This window comes from Mobula birostris, chromosome 30, assembly GCF_030028105.1.
Source record: "Mobula birostris isolate sMobBir1 chromosome 30, sMobBir1.hap1, whole genome shotgun sequence".
Taxonomy (NCBI): Eukaryota; Metazoa; Chordata; class Chondrichthyes; order Myliobatiformes; family Myliobatidae; genus Mobula; species Mobula birostris.
Window position 1 is genome coordinate 10443593 of NC_092399.1, and position 20643 is coordinate 10464235.

Genomic DNA, 20643 nt, shown 5'->3' on the forward strand with positions numbered 1-20643 from the left:
TGAAAAACTTCATGATTTTTCCTTCTATGGTCGCTGTTCTTTATTTTGGCACCTTCCCCCTTCCTTCTCCATCCTGAAGCAGGGTTTGGGCCTAAAACATCGACTATCTATTCATTTGCCTGACCTGCTAGGTTCCTCCAGCATTTTGTGTGTGCTACAAGTAAACAATATCAGGCTGTCAAAAAAACTGACAGAAATAATGGTGAAAGTAAAATGTTTTGACTAGATAGCATCGGCATTTGGTGGACTGGCAGTTTATTAACAATGACTTCTATTCTGTGTTATTGTTACAATTTGTAACAGTGTTGTAACTTGTAACACTGAAAACGTAAATACGTTGAATCTCTAAAATGTTTCAAACTAAAGGTTGTGGTATGTTTATTATATAGAAAATGTATGGATTATATTTATTAACATAATTAATTACAGGGTATTTCATAATTATGTTGATCTACAGCACTGTGCAAAAGAGGGCACAGTTTTAAGGTGCTTGGAAGTAGGTACAGAGGAGATGTCAGGGTAAGTTTTTTACACAGAGAGTGGTGAGTGCATGGAATGGGCTGCTGGCAACGATGGTGGAGGTGGATACGATTAGGTCTTTTAAGAGACTCCTGCATAGGTACATGGGCTATGGATAACCTTCGGTAATTTCTAAGTAAGTACATGTTCGGCACAGCATTGTGGGCCGAAGGGCCTGTATTGGGCTGTAAGTTTTCTATGTTTCTATGTTCCTTAGCCACCCCAGATTTTTTATATGGTTTCAGATGGTATGGCCACCACAGAGTCCTGATTTCAACATCATCAAGGCTGTCTGGGATTACCTGGAGGGACAGAAACAAGTGAGACAGCCAAGTCTGCAGTAGTGTGGCAAGTTCTCCAAGATGCTTAGAACAACCTACCAGCTGATTTTCTTATAAATCTGCATGACAGTGTAGCTAAGAGAATTGATGCTGTTTTCAAGGGTTGTCATCCAAAATAATGATTTGATTTAGATTCTTACTGTTTACAGCTCTTTATACTATTTTTTGATATTCAGAAATTTTTATTTCATTATTTTTGAAAGCATCTTTGCTTTAGGGAATTTTTTTTACATGTGCCTAAGACTTTTGCACAGTACTGCAGATTTCAAAATTATATTAACAATATATAAAAGGAAATTCCATCTGCATGACATGAAGGCTATGTGCGCAGGAGCATTTCAGTTATTGCACAGCTGTGCACCTGTGCAGCTTAGAGGGAACTGTGCTAGCAATCAGCCACAACTATAATTCCATGAGTCTGGGCCCTCAGTATCCCAGACCTAGACCTGACCACAAATTTACCCGATTTCCTTGATGTGCTCCACAATATCTGAAAAGGAACTTGATAGTTTAAAGCCGATTCACCATCGCACTGTTCCAAAAGTACTTGAATTCCCTAGCAATAAATCTTCAAATGAATTGCGAATCACTGTTTAATGCATCAAAACAGGGCCATTTTAAACCCAGGCAGTGGTTGTTCGTAACTGCTGGCAGTTGTCAACAGTTGTGTATATTTTATTTCTCAATGTAATAGATTTGAAATTATTTGGTTAACTTTCTCCTGTTCAGTGCAGCAAAGACAACCTACGAGCAGTTTGACAGTGGAAAGCATTTGCCCAGATGTTATCTTTTAAGATCAGCAGTCACCTGACACCAAATCTGATACTAAGAAGATCTTGCTTTGATCGCAAGACTAAGCACTATCTCCTCGAATCGCGTTAGAATCACATTGATTTTCATCCAGGCATAAAGCCACTGAATTAATCACCAAATTGTGTTTGGATTTTCCACTGGAGAGAGCTTATTTTTCAGTTTGCTCCGGACATGATAAGGTTAAGTCTAAAAAAAAATCACAGGAGGTATGGCTATTTCTATGTATGTGGCTCTACAGATAAATCAAAGGATATAATTGCATTGATACCCTCCTTTAAGCACTAATTTAAGGTTATGATTGACCAATATTCATGAAACTTAAAGAGTTGATCTCTTTGCAAAACATGCAAAACTTGAGTGAAAGTGACAAGGAAGATATTGAGAGGCGTTTTTCCTAGAATTAAGAATTATGTTCTCAGTATTTGAGCTTAGAAGATATTTATTTACGCAGTATTGTTAAACTTTTTGCTCAGCAATTATTTTCCCTGTAACATAGAAGCAATTTCACCCAGGTTAAATTAGAGAAATTAGACTGGGCATTTCTATGCACTAATCACATTGGCAAGTTTCCAGTATCAGCCACACACTTCATGATGTCACTAGTCACACGACACCCCTTTCTTCCATTACCAACATAAATTAAGAGCTTATGGATGCAAACTATAACATGCAATGCTCACTCACAGTATAAGTGAGTATTAATCTCTCCTTTAAGTTCTATTTATGTCTATTTAATGGGGAAATCTGCTTACATTTGGGGTCCTGACTAGGTCAGTGATGTTGATCTTCCAAAGTTTACTTTCACAGACTGTCCTTAGAAACCATGAAAATTGAGTTCTGTTCAAAGGCATCAACTTTGTACCAAAGATTTCCACTGATATTCATAGTAATGTCAAAACTTATTAGTGTAGTTGTTCTAAAGGATTCTTGGAGAAGCTGCTCCGATTTACTTGAAGGTTCCCTGGGCTTTGCATTGTTGTGGATCATGGCTTTTCCACTGAGGCTGGGTAGAACTATAACCAAAGGTTATGGGTTAAGGGAGGAAGATGAAAACTTAACGGCAAGCATGAGGGGAAACTTCTTCACTCAGAGGGTGGTGAGAGTGCAGTACGAGTTGCCAACCCCAGCGGTGCATGCTGGCTCTATTTGAATATTTAAGAGAAGTTTGGATAGGTACATGGATGGTAGAGATATGGAAGACTACGGTCCCAGTGCAGGTCGATGGGAGTAGGCAGTTTAAATGGGTTGGCATGGACTAGATGGGCTGAAGGGCCTTTTTCTGTGCTGTTCCTTTCAATGACTGATGGAACATAGAAACAGGCTCATCAGACCACTGTGCTCATGACAAGCACCGACCACCCATTTTCGTTAATCCTCTTTTTATTGCCTCCAGGTTCTCCAAATCATTCACATACTAGAAGCAATTCACAACAGCCAAAAATAGGTCAACCCACGTGCCTTTTAGGACGTGAGACGGAAACCCTCACAGCCTCAGAGAGAAAATGCAACTTCCTCACACATAGGACCAGAAGTCAGGGTTGAACCCCCAACTCAGGAGATGTGAGGCAGCAGCTCTAACAGCTGTGAAACCATGCCATCAAACCTGGCACCCAAAAGAAACACATGGCAGTGACACAGCAGGATAAATAATAGGCTAAAAATTGAGGAAAATTGCAAATTTCTACAGATGTACCGTGGAAACCATTCCAACTGCTCATTCACCATCTGGTATTGGGTGTGTGGGAGGGGGTGGGCTACTGCAGGAGATCGAAATAAGTTACAGAGAGTTGCAAACTTAGTCAGTTCCATCATGGGCAGTAGCTTCCTTAAGAAGCAATACCTCAAAAAGGCAGCATCCATCATTAAGGATCCCATCACCCAGGACATGCTATCTTCTCATTGCTACCATCAGGAAGAAGGTACAGAAGTCTAAAGGTGCACACTCAGTATTTCAGGATTTCTGAATGGACACTGAATCCATGAACACTATATATATATATTTACCGATGTTTACAGTTTTTTTTCTATTCTTATGTATGGCACTTGCTGCCACAAAGTTAACAAATTTCACAACGTATGTTGGTGATATTAAACCCGATTCTGATTCTGATCAAATCGACTTTTTTGAGGTTGTCAATGATAAAAGAAAGCCTCTGGAGGTGTTTGATTTTGGTGTTATGCTACCAAAATGATTATGAGGATCACAAAAGAGAAAACAGGTAATGATGAGCATTATATTTCTTTCTTTTGTCAATAAAAATATTAATGCGTAGTTAAGTTTTGCAACTGCTTTAGTCTTGGAACTTTAACTAACATAAAAGAGTTTGATCTTCAGATATGGAACGTAACTAATTTTCGAATCTCGACCATTTGAGTCATTCTTACTGACTGTTCTGTGTATTATTCATCTGACATCCCTGGGAACATGGAAGGATTTTCAGTTTCACTCATGTTAAAATATCATGTTTTTTCATCATTAATATTTTTGAACTTCTAGAACTGAAACATTTCACAAATTCCAGTGAAACTTTTTTCGGAAAGTGTCCTTTGCCAAAATACGCACCGAAAACTGAAATTGGTTTTAAGCAAAAATGACAAACAAGTGATTAAAATTGCCCACAAACAAGAGGAAATCTGCAGGTGCTGGAAATCCGAGCAACATGCGCAAAATGCCGGAGGAACTCAGAAGGTCAGGTAGCGTCTGGGAAAGGAGTACGTTTGACGTTTCGGGCCGGAAGCCCTTCGGCAGGACCGGAGAGAAAAAGCTGAGGAGTCGATTTAAAAGGTGGGTTGGGGGAAGGGAGAGAGAAACATAAGGTTAAATAGAACAGTTAATGTGAATGACTCAAACTGTAGAGTTTCAAAAATTACTTACGTTCCGTATCTGAATTGCCCAACTAATTTAAGTGAATCAAACTAAATTGGGTCGGGGTAAATTCAGCAACTCAATCAACAGTTCCTAAGATTAGCATTGATTTTATCTAACTCTTTACTTCTTACCCAACCCACACTTTTCTAAGGATAATGTTTACTGCACGCCAGCACCTTATATTAATGAGCAGTCACTTGCCTATGACCTCAGCAGGAGGTGCAATAATGCAAGCTAGCCTAAATCACAAGGGGCTGCAGATGCTGGGAACTTGCAGCAAGACTCAGAGGAACTGAAGGGACTGTGTGGGTTAGGGAGCATTTCCTTCCAGAGATGCTGCCAGACCTGTTGAGTTCATCCAGTACTTTGTTTTGCTACAATGACATACACTCAGTGGCCATTTCGTTAGATACCTCCAGTAACTACTAAATGGGCCACAAAGTGAATGTTCATGGTCTTTTGCTGCTGTAGCCCATCTGCTTCAAGTTTCAACATGTTGAGCATTCAAAGGTTCTCTTCTGCACACCACTGTTGTAACACGTGATTATTTTAGTCATTATTGTCTTCCTGTCAGCTTGAACCAGATTGGCCAGTCTTCTCAGATCTCTCCAGTTAACAAGGCATTTCTATCCACAGAAATGCTGCTCACTGGATTTTTTTTTTGAATTTCTTGAACCACTCTCTGTAAGCTCTAGAAATTGTTGTGCATGAACATCCCAGGAGACCAGCAGTTCCTGAGACACTCAAACCACCCTGTCTGGCAGAAAACAATCATTCTACGGTCAAGGCCACTTAGATCACAATTCTTCCCCGTTCTGATGTTTGGACTGAACAACAACTGAACTTCTTGACCACACCTGCATACTTTTATGCATTGAGTTGAGGCCACATGATTAGCTGATAAGATAGTTGCATTAATGAGCGGGTGAACAGTGACCACTAAGGGTTTATGTTGTTATTTATCAGGATTAGTCGGTAGGAAGGGCTTGTGTTGAAGTTTTATGAAGCTCCAGGGCTCCAAGATTATTATAGTCCCAGCAGTAGCTTTATAGACACCAGAGACAGGACTGTATCTGTGCATCAGTGAAGACTGCACCCTGTTTCAAATAAATCACTTGATAGCATTAACTAACACAAGTTAAGCATTTAATATTTCTACCCCTTTCTCTACTGGTGTACCAGAAAATTTTAGCAAGCAATTAATGCTTCAAGTATGTGAGAAACTCCAAACTGAAACAGATCTCATGCAAACTTTAAGAAAAACGTGAAATAAAATAAAGAGGAAGGAATTCTGGATACAATCAGTGGCGTTTAAGCATAAGCCCACATTTTAAGTAATACCATATTGAACAAGAAAATCCCTTCAAGAATTCTCAAGAAGCAGTCAAAAAAGATTTTAGATACACAAAAAAAAAGTGTGCCTCGCCCAAGAATGGATCAGTACAATTCTAGAGAGCTGACTTATGGGAAGACAAAGGTAGTGGCGAGCAAAATTCAAAGTTCAAAGTACATTTATTGTCAAAGTATGTATACATTATAGGATCTTGAGACTTGCCTCCAAGCAGGCAACCACGAAACAAAGAAACCCGATAGAACCCATTAAAAAAGACTGTCAAACACCCAATGTGCAGAGAAAAAAATACCATGCAAACAATAAATGCAGATAAATAACTTTCTGCACTGAAGTCCACAAACAGAGTCTGTCCCCAGATCCTTAGTTCAGTGCAGAGTAGCCTGTTCCTCACCTCAGGCCCTGACTTATTCAATCTGTCCCAGCACCTAAGTCATCATCCAAGCATTGGTTTCAGTTGCTTCAACACCCTCTGGGGACTGGATCCCACTGCCTCGATGCGGCCTGTACCTGACCTTATAGTCAAAGTGTGAGTCAGAGGTCAGGCAGATTTTAATTAGTGGGCAATGTAGTAGGCTATGAAGGGACATACAGCTCCTTCTGAACTTAAGCAAAATCAGGTGGGACAAAGGCAACCTGACAACAGAAGGCCAGAGGAGGATGGGTTGTGGGAGGGTCACTCGGTAAATTGTTGAATTCTGAGCCTGCAAACCAAAGGTTTTAATTCAGGGCACCACCCAGTTGCTTGCTAGGAAATGTTTCTTTCATCTTACTTTTCTGACCATTTTAACTCCCGTAGCAATCTCAGTGAGCGCCTTATTCTTCAGCGTCATCATTATGTGCCATGTTGTATGACGTGGGCGATCATGACCTCAGGACTATGATTGTTCTTGGCAAATTTTTTGACAGAAGTGTTTTCCCATTGCCTTCTTCTGGGCAGTGTCTTTACAAGACGGGTGACCCCAGCCACTACCAATACTCTTCTGAGATTGCCTGGACTTGCGATACGCGTTAGCTGCTCGTATGACCATGCACCACCTGCTCCCATGACTTCATGTATCCCTAACTAGGGTGCTAATCAGGTGCTACACCTTGCCCAAAGGTGACCTGCAGGGCTAGCAGAAGCAAGGAGCGCCTTACAGCTCCCTTGGTAGAGACGTATCTCCAGCCCACTACCCTGCATTATACTTAGGAGTGGGAAAAATGGCATTAGGAGTTCTGTGACTCTACTTGGAGTTCTATGTCTATGTGACTCTAATCTATGACATATCAATTGACTTCAATTTGCGCTGGTTGTTGAGAATGCAGCTGGATATAGTAGGAAGTTCAGAGCTCCCAAAACTGGATTTCCTGTAAATACAGATTGGCAGGCAGGGGATGACGATAGAGAACTGTGGGGATCAGTGCTTAGACTCCAGCTATTTGGGATCTCCATCAACAATTTAGCTGAGGGGCCCAGATGCCACGTTTCCAAGTTCACTGAGGTGGGATGGTAAGAAGGGAGGAGAATGTAAAGAAGATTAAAAAGATAAGGATAAGCTGAGTGAGTAGGTGAGATCTTGGCAGATGGAGTATAATGTGCAAAGGTATGAAGCTGCTCACTTTAGTGCACAACCAGAAAAGCAGATGGTTTTTTTTTAGTGAGGGGAAATAAATTTTGATTTTCAATAAAAAATAATTTGAAATGACTGTACTTGACAAAGGGACCTCGGGCGTGTCTGTATACAAGACACAGACATAAAGCCTGAGGGGATAGTTAGTGGTTCAGAAGGCAAATGGTAAGCTGCCATTTGTTCTGAGAGGATTTGAATACATGAGTAAATATACTGTATTATATAGGGTCCGGGTGATACTGCACATGGAATACAGTGGGCACTATGTGAGGTAAAGATGTTCTTATGACACAGAGAGTGCAACACTAGACTAGTTGCAGGAAGGGTAGGCTTGCCATATGAGAATAGATTGGCTAGATTTGGCCTGTGTTCTCTGAAGTTTAGAAGAATGAGAGAACAGGAAAATCTCATTGAAGCTTACAAAATTCTTTCATGCTTTGATAGGCTGGGCATGAGAGAAGAATTTTCCATGGCTTAGGAGTACAGAACTGGAGAATTGAAGGCATCAATTTAGGACTGAGATGAGGAGAAACCTCTTTATGCAGAGGATAGATACAGTATTCTATCCAGTAAGCTGTGGAGGCTCAGTCGTTGAGTTAGTTCAAAACAGATGCTGTTAGATTTCTGCAGACTCAGGGAAACAAGGGACATTGTGATTGTGATGGAAAACAAAATCAATTTTGATCTTGAGGAACAGCTAACGAGGCTCAAAGAGCCAACTTCTTATGTTCTTATGAAGAAAGCTGGGGACTGGGCTGGTCCACTTTACTGCTCCATGGAAAATTTTAAATTAGTGCTCAGGAAAAGCCGCAGGTTTTTAATCAGACTACTAACACCATAGAATTTCAATGATAGCAACACCATGTTTCTATTCCACATTGTACTTTGCTGGTTTCTGTGAGACTTTGCTTGTTGGAAACACTACAGCACCAAAAAAGTTCGAAGTTCAAAGTTAAATTTACTTATCAAAGTATGCATGCCGTATACAACCCTGAGGTTTGTCTTTCCCACAGACAGACACGAAACAGGAACCAACTCATCCAAAGAGAAACATCAAACACCATACCCCCCCTTCACAAAAAAGTCACACCATCAGCAACAAAATGAAGATCAAGAACACAGAATACAAAAACTCAAAATCAAAAGCCATATTTCATTACAGTTCAGCTCGGCGTTCATTTTCTGCGGGCTGCCCCAGCTCAAAAATTGCCCAAAAGTAGTAACCAAAAAAAGTGACCAGAACTAGAACAAGAACATACTATGAACCTAAGAGTCCAAATTGACAATTTATGTTGATTAAACCTTGCTCCAGCACCATTCACCGACGGCATCGAAAGAGAGAGAGAGAGAGAGATCACTCAAACGCAAGGACCTTTCCTCGGAGTAGCGAGTGAGCACTTGGTGCCTAATGCAAGAAGTGTCTACATCTTGGTGATTATCCAGGTTAGACACATAGTGCAAGTCACAGAGGCAAGCTTCCCAAATAAACTGCTCTAGTGAAAAAGAAACACTTAGGTTGGAGGAGCAACACCTTATATTCTGCCTGGAAGTCCTTCAGAAAGCATGAGCATCAATTTCTCAAACTGCTAGTAATTGCTCCCCCCCCCCCACCATTCCCCATTCCTGTTTTCCTCTCTCACCTTATCTCCTTACCTGCCCATCTCCTCCCTCTGGTGCCCTTCCCCCTTTCCTTTCTTCCATGGACTTCTGTCCTCTCCTATCAGCTTCGCCCCTTCTCCAGCCCTTTATCTCTTTCACCAATCAACTTCATAGCTCTTTACTTCACTCTCTTCTCCTCTCCCATTTTCACCTATCACCTGCCACCTTGTACTTCTTCCTCCCCTGCCCCCATCTTCTTCTCCTGACTTCTCCCCTTCCTCTCCAATCCTGAAGAAGGGTCTTGGCCTGAAATTATGACTATTTATTCTTTTCCATAGATGTTGCCTGGCCTGCTGAGTTCCCCCAGCATTTTGTAGGTGTTGCTTTGGATTTCCAGCAAGAGTTTCTCTTGTTTGCTTTAGTGAAAACATACCTACTTCATGCATTGTGAAGGACATCCATTAGCTTTTTCCATTTTGCCATCGACAGTTGATTGAAGTTGTACTTTTAAGCTTTGTTTTCTGATGACTGTTTACTTTTAATCGAACACGATGGTATTACGTTCGTGTCTGGATTTAAATCACCGAATGTCTACAAAATGAGAAACTATATTGGCAGCACAAGTATAAGAAAGGAAAATTGGTTCAATGTACAGTACTGTGCAAAAGTCCGAAAGAAGACCGAAAGAAGCTGCAGAAGATCGTGAACACAGCGCAGCACATCACACAAACCAATCTTCCGTCCTTGGACTCACTTTACACCGCACGCTGTCAGAGCAGTGCTGCCAGGATAATCAAGGACACCACCCACCCAGCCAACACACTTCTCGTCCCTCTTCCGTCTGGGAGAAGGCTCAGATGCTTGACGACTCATATGGCTAGATTTGGGAACAGCTTCTTTCCAACTGTGATAAGACTGCTGAACGGATCCTGACCCGGATCTGGGCCGTACCCTCCAAATATCTGGTTTTTTTGCACTACCTTACTTTCCATTTTTCTATTTTCTATTTATGATTTATAATTTAAATTTTTAATATTTACTATTGGTTTGTAATCCAGGGAGCAGGAAGCACAGAATCAAATATCGCTGTGATGATTGTATGTTCTAGTATCAATTGTTTGGCAACAATAAAGTGTAAAGTATAAAAGTCTTAGGCACATATATGTAGCTAGAGTGCCTAAGACTTTAGCACAGTACTGTATTTGTCAATGTGGAGTGGAGAGCAGGTTTGTAAATCTGGCGGGAGCAAAGGATGTTGGGAATGGCGAGGGTGGCGCAGATGGCAGAGAAAGAATGCTAGGGTCAGGGGGTCAGCAGGTGCAGACACACCCAGCCCTGGGACACCAGGCAAGGTCACTTGATTCCAAATAATTGATTCATTGGTCATTATGGAATGTCTGCCTGGTGCTTCCCACACCCTCTCCTCTCGCTTCCCCCTTTCCCAACAAGATTCCCTTCTCCCTGCCCCATTCCAATCTCACTCCACAATAGATTCAGATTCAGAATCAGGTTTATCATCACTCACATGTGTCATGAAATTTGTTTTTTTTCTGCGGCAGCAGTACAGTGCAATACATAAAATTACTACAGTACTGTGCAAAAGTCTTAGGCATCCTAGCTCTCTGTATACTGTATGTACCTAAGACTTTTTCACAGTACTGTATCTCCAAGCTGATGCTGCATTTTGGTCTTTCAGAATCATTGAGCCAAAAGAAGAATTTGAAAGTGATGCATATGAGATGGGCTGGAAGGTCAGTGGAGTCAAATGTGAACTTGCTTCCTCTCTGCAGATACTGTCTGATAATCTAAACATTTCCAGAATTTACTGTTTTTATTTCACATTTCCAGCACCTACAAATTTTATTTCATTCCATTTGAGCAGTCTGTTTCCAATCCAGCCAGATAGACAGAAAGATAGGCTTGTCCAGTCCGAAATTTTGACGAGGACAGATGAACCCTCAGTTTGGAGAAGTCTGGGCTTTTAGTTTCAGTGCTTGTTTCCAATTGCATTCGTGAAAAGCACCTTTCCCTCTTTGAGAATGAAGTTTCCCATTCAGATACCACAATTTGTTCCCAGTGCAGCCTGGAGTTAGGAAGCAAGGCATTCCATTAACAATTGCCTGTCATTTTCATTATATTTTGTAACATCAAGTATCAAACTAATTTGAAAAAACACATGGCAGTCCAAAATAAGGGTCTGACTTCATCTTTATTTAAGCAAGACGTGTTCGTATCATGTGGTGGTGTGATAATATATACAATTAACATGTCTCTACATATAACCTGTAATTAATTATTTAAATGAACCTGAAAGGTTAGTTAACCAATATATATACATGATTACTAAAATATTATTGAAATACTAAAAACACAACAATTTTGTGAAGGCTGATTCAGAATCAGAATCAGGTTTAATATCACCAGCATATGTCATGAAATTTGCTGTTGAGAGGCAGCAGTACATTGCAATACATAATAATAGAAACTGTAAATTACAGTAAGTATATAGATAAAATAAAAAGTTAAATTAAACAAATAGTGCAAAAAGAGGAATGAAAAATTAGTGTGGTAGTGTTCATGGGTTCAATGTCCATTCAGAAATCTGATGGCAGAGGGGAAGAAGCTGTTCCTGAATCATTGAGTGTGTGCCCTCAGGCTCCTGTACTTCCTCCCTGATGGGAACAGTGAGAAGAGGGCATGTCCTGGGTGATGGGAGGTCCTTAATGATGAACGCCATCTTTTTGAGGCATTGCTTTTTGGAGATGTCCTAGGTGCTGGGAAGGCTGGTGCCCATGATAGAGCTGAGTACGTCTGCAACTTTCTGCAGCTTTTTCTGATCCTTTGGTGTGGCCCATCCATACCAGAAAGTGATGTAGTCAGCTGGAATGCTTTCCACGGTATATCAGTGGAAATTTGCAAGAGTCTTTGGTAACATACATAATCTCCTCAAACTCCCAATTAAATATCACCATTATTAAGGATCCCCACCACCCAGGACATGCCCTTTTCATGTTGTTACCATCAGACAGAAGCCCGAAAGCACACACTCAGCAATTCATGAACTGCAGCCTCCCCCTCTGCCGTCCAATTTCTAAATGGACATTGAACCTATGAACACTATCTCACTACTTATTATTTCTGTTATTTTGCACTGCTGATTTTGAGTTAACTATCTAATAGACATAAATATACTTAATGTAACTCTGTTTTTTTCTATATATTTATTTATCATGTATTGCATTGTACTGCTGCTATAAAGTTAACAGATTTCACGACATATGCCGGTGATATTAAACCTGATTCTGCCATGCCTTCTTTGTAACAATTCTAGCAAGCTGTTCCTTTCTGCACCTTGTGGTGCATCGAGCGGCAACCTTGCCATTGCTTCAGCATTTTTAAGTCTGTTTTTACGAGGCCGAGTTGCTAGTTCGATGCTCAACCCAGCACAGATGGAAAGTGTACAAGGAACCAGCCGGTTTTGAATCCTGGACCACTAGGCCTCAAAGTCTGGTGCTGATATTACTATACCGCCGGCCGGCTAGTTGTAACTTTTCCATTCTGCTTTTAATTTTAATTGTAAAACCCAATTTTTAAGATAGTGTTAAAAACAACACTTGTTTTATTTTTACTTTTGCATCCATTTCCTTCATACTTTTGCATTTTCAATATTTTTTACATTTTTTTTGTCTGCGGATAGTTTGCAAGAATAGTAATCATCTTGTAGTACAATCATCACGCACAATACCGGCATAGCCCTTTCAAAGCAACACGCAGAAAATGCTGGACGAATTCAGCAGATCAGGCCACAGGTCCTGAAGAAGGGTCTCATCTGGAAATGTCGATTTTTTACTCTTTCTCATAGATTCTGCCCGGTCTGCTGAGTTCCTCTAGCATTTTGTGTTCGTGTTGCTTTGGATTTCCAGCATCTGCTGACTTTCTCGTGTTTGTGATTTACGATGCCTTTTTCAGTCTGTTTCAGTTCTGCAAGCATGGGAAAAGGCTCCAAACTTTCACGAAACTAATGTGAATGAAGCGGGGGTGTATTGCGACCTAATTTAGAGAAATGCAATTCAACATATAGCTCTGTACATGAAGATATTCTTTCAGTATATGTAGTAGAACTAACCTGAAATAGCTGCACAAATGGTTCTATTTCCTTCTTTCTGTTTCTGGGACTCTGATTATGCCACAACTGAAGGCAGTTTGCCCTATTAGAACACATTGATCGGCGGCTGCTGGAATTAATATTCTCAAATGTGTAGTGTTTGTTTTCAAATGAAACTGAACTGAGAAGTGAAATATAAAGGAATAAGTGTCTAAACTTGCAACATTGCAACTTGGATTTCAGTAGGGCAGAACAGACAACGTACAAAACGTTCACACATGCCCACTTGAGCTGTGCAATGCATTCAACACCAAAATTATAGATGTTGCCTATCATATTTAAAGTGAGGCAATGGCTTGGGATCGTTGAAAAGTCTCCCACTAGTCACTATGGTGGTCAGATCACTTCATGATAACGAATTAAGAATGCCACACAAAAGATGTTCTAACACACTGCAGATGTCTATCAAATAATAATCTCTCACTTCTCAGCAGTATGTTTAACACTATTCCGCTTCACCAAAACCCTATTTACTGAACAGAAACTCTATAAAAAACACCAGTTTGTGATTTTTTTGAGCTATCTTTAAACTTGTATAAATGTCACATGCAGTAACATTTTACTTACCTGACGGTTTCCAGAACTGTGTACAAAACAGCAAGAGTTGCATTTGACAGCTCCAGAGGCAGACATGTTCTTTGGGATGATTTATTGTCACCCATTCCTTCCAGTGTGGGCAATTTCATGCTTTTGCTTATTTGCATTCAGTGCTAACCATTATATTCATTAGTTACACCCAGAGAAGAATCTTCACATTGTGGCTGGCTGGCATGTTCAAACTTGCCTGCTGTGCTTAAAAGCAGTCTGTATTTTCTGGAGGGGCACCGTGGTTGCTGCGGATGGTGAGGCCGCCACGGGAAAAGGTGTAACAGAACCTGGAGAGGGCAAGATCCATGGTCTTCAGATACCACATGGTGGAGGTGGCACAAAATATGGCTGAGGTGACTTAATTATCAAGCAGGAGACAACTGAGGCTGACATTGTTTATTTATTTATGTATTTATCTAGATGCCCTTCCAGCCCTTCGAGCTACACTGTCCAGCAACCCCTAGTTTTAAACCTAGCCTAATCACGGGACAGTGACTAACTGATAATTCCTTGCATTGCAGGTGGAAACAAGACGATCTGGAGAAAACCCATGCATTGCATGAAGGGTACAAACAGACTCCTTGCAGCTGTCGTAGGAACTGATCTCTGAACTGTAAGAGCAAAGCATGCACTACCGTGACACAGCCAGGGTAAAACGTTAATACCACTCAGTGCTAGATTGCAAGTTTTAAAGACCTGGATGCACTGTTAAGACAGGCTCAGTCACCTCACACTTGTCACGTCCTGACGAAGAGTCTCGGCCTGAAACGTCGACTGTACCTCTTCCTAGAGATGCTGCCTGGCCTGCTGCATTCACCAGCAACTTTGATGTGTGTTGATTGCACTTTGGCAGATCAGGTATAAGAGGGCCCTCCATTGGTTGGTGTTGGCCATAGGTGTTGTGTCCTAGCTGTCTAGGTGATATACAAGCCAGGGCGGTTTGGTTGGGAGAGCAGGCCTTTGCCCATGCCGCAGGCTCCCCGTCTCCCCCAGCTGATGAATCCAAAGGAACGCCAGAGACCCTTACGGTTTGGCACCAGCAGTCAATGTAGGGACTGCTGCTCTGGATTTTTCCTCGCGGCCTACTCACAAAGCAGTCCCCATGAGTGGGTATAGCTGCAAGGCAGCAAAGGTTTGAGATAGAAGGATACGAAATTATGAGAGGCCTAGTAAGGATGGATTGACTACTTTTCCAGAGTGGAAATATTAACTGCTAGAGGCATGGATTGAAAGTGAGAGAGGAAAGGTTAAAGGAGACTTGTAAGGCAAGTGTTTTATCTGAGTGGCAGAATGTGCTGCTGGGGAATGTTGTGAAAATATGTAGATTAAGGAGGCATTTAGGTATAAGAAAGCCAAATACCAGGAGCTGGTAGAGCAGTGCCAGGGACGAGGATATAAACCATGGAGGTGGGGTGTAGAGGGGTTTGCTTGCTGCTCACTCTGCAGAATCTACTCTCTCCTTGGCATTCCAGGAGCTTCAAAGAATAGAGCCATCAAGGCTGTCAGAGAAGCTGCTGAGTGAGCCTCCAGATGGCTGTGGATCAAGAGGTGTGACCCGTGGACCAATGCTGCTGGGACACCTGCTGAGGTCTGATCAAACCTGGCTGGGTCACCTGGGTGAGAGTGTCTGATGCTGAACGATCCGAAATACCTGATCACCCCAGGTTACGTCACTAATGACGTGTCCCAGCACATCAAGAGGCACTTGAAAGGTGCAAGCGGATGGGATTAGTTTAAATTAGCAGCATGGTCAGCAGAGACACTGTGGGCCAAATGGTCAGGTCCCTGTGCTGCACTCTACTACGTTCTGTATTCAATAATTGTTTACTGCATTGGAACCAATTCATCACCCGGAGTGCCCTAACCCATCCACTGACTGAGCCAAGATTCCTCACCTGATATCTTCCACTGTTCTAAGTTTGGTTCAAAAATGATGCCAAATGGCAAAGGTAAACATATCTGAGGAGTTCCTACGTTCTTCCCCCGAGACCGAGTGGGTTTCCTCCGAGTGCTCCGGTTTCCTCCCACAGTCCAAAGATGTACTGGTTAGTAGACTAATTGGTCATTGTAAAGTGTCCCATGATTAGGCTAGGATTAAATTGGGGAGATTGCTGGGTGGCGTCCTTCAAAGGACAGGAAGAGCCTATTCTGTGCTGTATCTCAATCAATCAATAATTGAATCACTGAATAAATAAATGGCTAAATAAATAAGATATATTCTAATGTGATTATACTTTTTTATTTTAACAATGTTATTTATATATATATACCTACTGTAATTCAGTTTTTTTCTATTATTATGTATTTCATTGCACTGCTACTGCAAAGACAAAAAAATTCATGACATATGCCAGTGATATGAAAACTGACTTTGATTCTTGACAACACCATTGCAAAGCAAGTGCTCTTGAATATTTATGCCCTGTCACAAGAAGCTTCTGAAAATACTGACAGAAATCAGTCTTAAAAGTTTGTATTTCTTCATCTGACACGTAATTGCTTGATCTACTGCAGTTAAGTTTGATTACATTTAATGTTCTGACATTATAACATTAACATTATAATTACAGATGAAATGGAAAATGTGTAAAGAAGCTGAAGTATTGATAATTAAAGCTGAGAGGTGGCATACATAAGTTATGTTGGACCAAAGGAAAGCTGTCCTTCTTCCCAGACGCTACCATCAGGAAGGAGGTACAGAAGCCCAAAGGCACACACTCAATAATTCAGGACCAGCATCTTTCCCTCTGCCATCTGATTTCTGAATGGACATTGAACCCATGAACACTACCCCACTACTTCTTTTTTCCTAATGTAACTTACAGATTTTTGTTATTTTGTTTTTAAATACACTGCTGTCGCATAACAACAATTCCTTAATATATGCTGGTGATATTAAACCTGATTCTGAAGTTTTATTGTTTATGGCAGTGGGACGTGGAACTGCTCTGCAACAAAGTGTCTGCACTGTGGAGAGAGGACCAGGTCACCTCCCAGAAGGTGTTAACAGACCACCACTGAGAGAAGAACAGCTGTAGAGGAAGTGAACTGATCATTCACTGAAATGACTAATTTCTCACGGATATTTAGCAGATTGACTACCAGAATAATCCAGAGTGCAGAGTAGAGATTACTTTGCACCAAGGAGAGTTAGAAACCAAAGGAAGGGGTCCTAGTTCTTTTTTTTTTGTAGTTATATATTAACTTTTTAGCATCAAATAATGGCATGAGTAGAATAAAGAATTCTGGTTTGTTTTATCTACTGCAAGAAAGTTGCTTATCCACTGACAGTAATTGTATTTTTGTGTATAGTAACTAGAGAGGAATGGGGAAGATTTCATTCCATCAGGTACATAGGTAATCTTATTCCCAAAGTACAAACCATTGAAGATGTGAATTTGGCCTCATTGGTAGCATTAGTAAGGTGCAAATACATATGAAATACAGATGATAAGATGAAGCTGAGCCCCTGTGTTTGTCAGGGTCGATTTTGGGCAGTACTACTCATAGAGAAAGCAGGCTTCCTACTCCACATAGCCGATGACTCCAAAGGAACGGCGGAGACTGATACAGTTTGGCACCGGCGATGTTGCAGAAGTCGCCAATCAGTGTTGAATACAACACAGGGTCTCCAGCTGTGCATTTTTCCATGGGGGTTTACTTCCGAAGCCGTCCCCATGAATGGTTATGCCACAGGGCAGCGGAGATCTTAGATCAGAGTTTTCCTTCTCCTGGGTGAGCTGCCAATCACAGCTGGCAAGCCCCGTCTGTCCGAAGCGATTGGTTTTAACATGCTCGTAACCTGCCTTTACCTCTTCTCCTGCTTTCAGAAACAGTTCTGCTGGGCTTAGTAGCTAAGCCACACGTGAATACCAGGAGCTGGACTTGGTTGTCAGAGGCTATCTGAGTTGCACGCCATTGAAGCATTTGATAGGTGGTGGGAGCTTATCCCTATTACCATCCCTGGCTATAACAACCTGAAGAAACTGATGAAATACAGGAGGATGGTAATACCTGGGACTAAAGAGCACCCAATTTGACATAATTGAAGAGTCCACCCATGCACAAGAATGCGGGGTTATCATAATCATATTCTGTCAGATTTATTGAGCTAAACTGGGGGGACTTTGGGGTTCTAACATTTAATTGGGGCATTCTGCTGTTTTCGTGGATGGTTGTGAAGAAAAAGCATTTCAGGGTGTATATTGTATACATTTCTCTGACATTAAATGTTCCTTTGAACCCTTTGAAACATTTGAAAGCTTTTTTTAAGTCTATATTTCTGTTAAACTGCGTTAAATATAAAATGATAAATTCCACCAGGCTTCAGTGCATCTTTATCTTTCAAAGAAGGTATTTTGGGGAACTGGTGTCTTTCTTGGACCCAGTGCTGTCCAACTCACCAGCCATCAGTAATGTCATTTGGAGAAAAAGAATGATTGATTGATTGAACGATATCTCCTTGTTCTAATTCTATATATGAATGTACTTACTGATGTTCTTTAGACTCTTACTGAGAATTAGAACTGGGAGAAGGCGGCAAATTGATATCGTCTTGTAGATGAGAATGTGAGACCAATTTTCCAGCCATGGAACTCTTTCAAAGTCAGTGAATGAAAGATTTGTTGTAGTTAACAATTTGCCCAATATATCTGTCCAGATACAGTATGTGCAAAAGACCAAGGGGTACATGTGGAACGGAGAGCAAGTTTGTAAATCTGGTGGGAGCAAAGGATGTTGGGAATTGTGAGGGTGGAGCACTATGGGAGGGGTGTGGGACAGGTGGCAGAGAAGGAGTGCCAGGGCGAGGGTGCAGACACACACACTGAGACACCAGGGAAGGTCATTTGATTCCAAACAATTGGTTTATTGATCATTACAGAATGTCAGTCTTGTGGTTTCCACTCCCTCCCCTCTCCCTTCCCCCTTTTCCCAACCTCCCAACCATGACTCCCCTCTCCCTGCCCCCTTCCCACTTTCAGTCCACGATAGAGACCCATATCAGAATCAGGTTTATCATCACTCACCTATGTCAGGCAATTTGTTTTCTTTTGTGACAGCAGTACAATGCAATGCATAATGTCACTACAGGACTGTGCAAGAGTCTTACGCACCCTGGCTATATATATATGTGCCTAAGGCTTTTTCACGGTACTGTATTTTGTGGTCATGGTCTACTGGAAATTTCAGAGCTCACATCCCTGTATTTTCTGCTTTTTGCAACTGTGTCATTTTGCCTCCAAAACAGCCATTACACAGAAATGTTATGCACCTTAAGGCAGTTGTAATCCTCTGCATTTGAAGGCAAACTCTCTCGGGATGGATAATAACAAACTTAACTGCCCAGCTATCATATGCAGCAATAGATTTTTCTTCTTAAGGTGTGACCTTAAGAAGATCTTGTGAGAACAAACACGGAGTTCATGGACTTGTGATTATTCATGAGCACAAGAGATTCTGTAGATGCTGGAAATGCAGAGTAATAAGCTAGCCTTTGATACTTTTAATTTTAAATTAAGTGTTTTTTCTTCTGTATCCACCTGGTTGAAAGTACGTGCAGAGTTATAAAACAAGATACAAAGCAAATGTCACATACATACAATTATTCATAAGTACATGTACTGATCTTATTAACCTAATTAATTGAAATGTATCAAATATTTGTACGTTATCTCAACATATGATTCAGGAAATAGTGCAGTAGCCGAGGCAGTACCTTGACACAATAACTAGTGTCACTACCACTAAGATCCGCTGATCCAGGTTCAAACACAACTTTGAGTACAGTGCATTGAGTCTGAGCTATGCCTGCCTTTTTGTGGGCTTTGTGGAACAATCTATGTTCCGTACCTATTCTGGTATCTGTCCCCCACTTTTCCTTCGCTACATCGACGACTTCATTGGCACTGCTTCCTGCACGCATGCTGAGCTCGTTGACTTTATTAACTTTGCCTCCAACTTTCACCCTGCCCTCAAGTTCACCTGGTCCATTTCCAACACCTCCCTCCCCTTTCTAGATCTTTCTGTCTCTATCTCTGGAGACAGCTTATATACTGATGTCTACTAAAAGCCTACTGACTCTCACAGCTATCTGGACTATTCCTCTTCTCACCCTGTCTCTTGCAAAAATGCCATCTCCTTCTCGCAATTCCTCCATCTCCGCCGCATCTGTTCTCAGGATGAGGCTTTTCATTCCAGGACGAGGGAGATGTCCTCCTTTTTTTTAAAGAAAGGAGCTTCGCTTCCTCCACCATCAACTCTGCTCTCAAACGCATCTCCCCCATTTCATGCATATCTGCTCTCACTCCATCCTCCTGCCACCCCAATAGGAATAGGGTTCACCTGGTCCTCACCTACCACCCCACCAGCCTCTGGATCCAACATATTATTCTCCGTAACTTCTGCCACCTCCAACGGGATCCCACCACTAAGCACATCTTACCCTTCCCCCCCGTTTTCTGCAAGGATCGCTCCCTACGTGACTCCCTTGTCCATTCGTTCCCCCCCATCCCTCCCCACTGATCTCCCTCCTGGCACTTATCCTTGTAAGCGGAACAAGTGCTACACATGCCCTTACACTTCCTCCCTTATCACCATTCAGGGCCCCAGATAGTCCTTCCAGGTGAGGCAACACTTCACCTGTGAGTCGGCTGGGGTGATATACTGCATCCGGTGCTCCCGATGTGGCCTTCTATATATTGGCGAGACCCGATGCAAACTGGGAGATTGTTTTGCTGAACATCTACGCTCTGTCAGCCAGAGAAAACAGGATCTCCCAGTAGCCA

The 20643-nt window shown here is 41.6% G+C and overlaps 1 long non-coding RNA gene across 1 annotated transcript in view; it reads left to right on the forward strand.

The window, feature by feature from the left end:
• LOC140190499 (uncharacterized) overlaps positions 1-18069 on the forward strand; it is a 42801-nt gene extending 24732 nt beyond the window's left edge. Inside the window, exons 2-3 of the long non-coding RNA XR_011883620.1 lie at positions 14380-14471; positions 16429-18069. This is a non-coding gene — a long non-coding RNA (uncharacterized lncRNA). The remainder of the gene's footprint in view (positions 1-14379; positions 14472-16428) is intronic.
• Positions 18070-20643: the final 2574 nt, after the last annotated feature.